Genomic DNA, 392 nt, shown 5'->3' on the forward strand with positions numbered 1-392 from the left:
TCCTCCAGTTTATTATTCCTTTTAGCACAATAGTGTTCCATCACCTGCATATGCCACAGTTTGTTCAGCCATTCCCCAATTGAAGGACATGCCCTCTTTTTCCAGTTTGTTGCCACCACAAAAAGCACAGCTATAAATATTTTCTTACAAGTCTTTTTATCTATGATCTCTTTGGGGTACAAACCCAACAATGGTAGGGCTGGATCAAAGGGTAGGCATTCTTTTATAGCCCTTTGAGCATGATTCCAAATTGCCAGCCAAAATGGCAGGATCAGTTCACAACTCCACCAGCAATGCATTAATGTCCCAATTTTGCCACATCCCCTCCAACATTCATTACTCTCCCCTTCTTTCATTTTAGCCAATCTGCTAGGTGTGAGGTGATACCTCAG

This window comes from Gracilinanus agilis, chromosome 1 (genome assembly GCF_016433145.1).
Source record: "Gracilinanus agilis isolate LMUSP501 chromosome 1, AgileGrace, whole genome shotgun sequence".
In the NCBI taxonomy this organism is placed as follows: Eukaryota; Metazoa; Chordata; class Mammalia; order Didelphimorphia; family Didelphidae; genus Gracilinanus; species Gracilinanus agilis.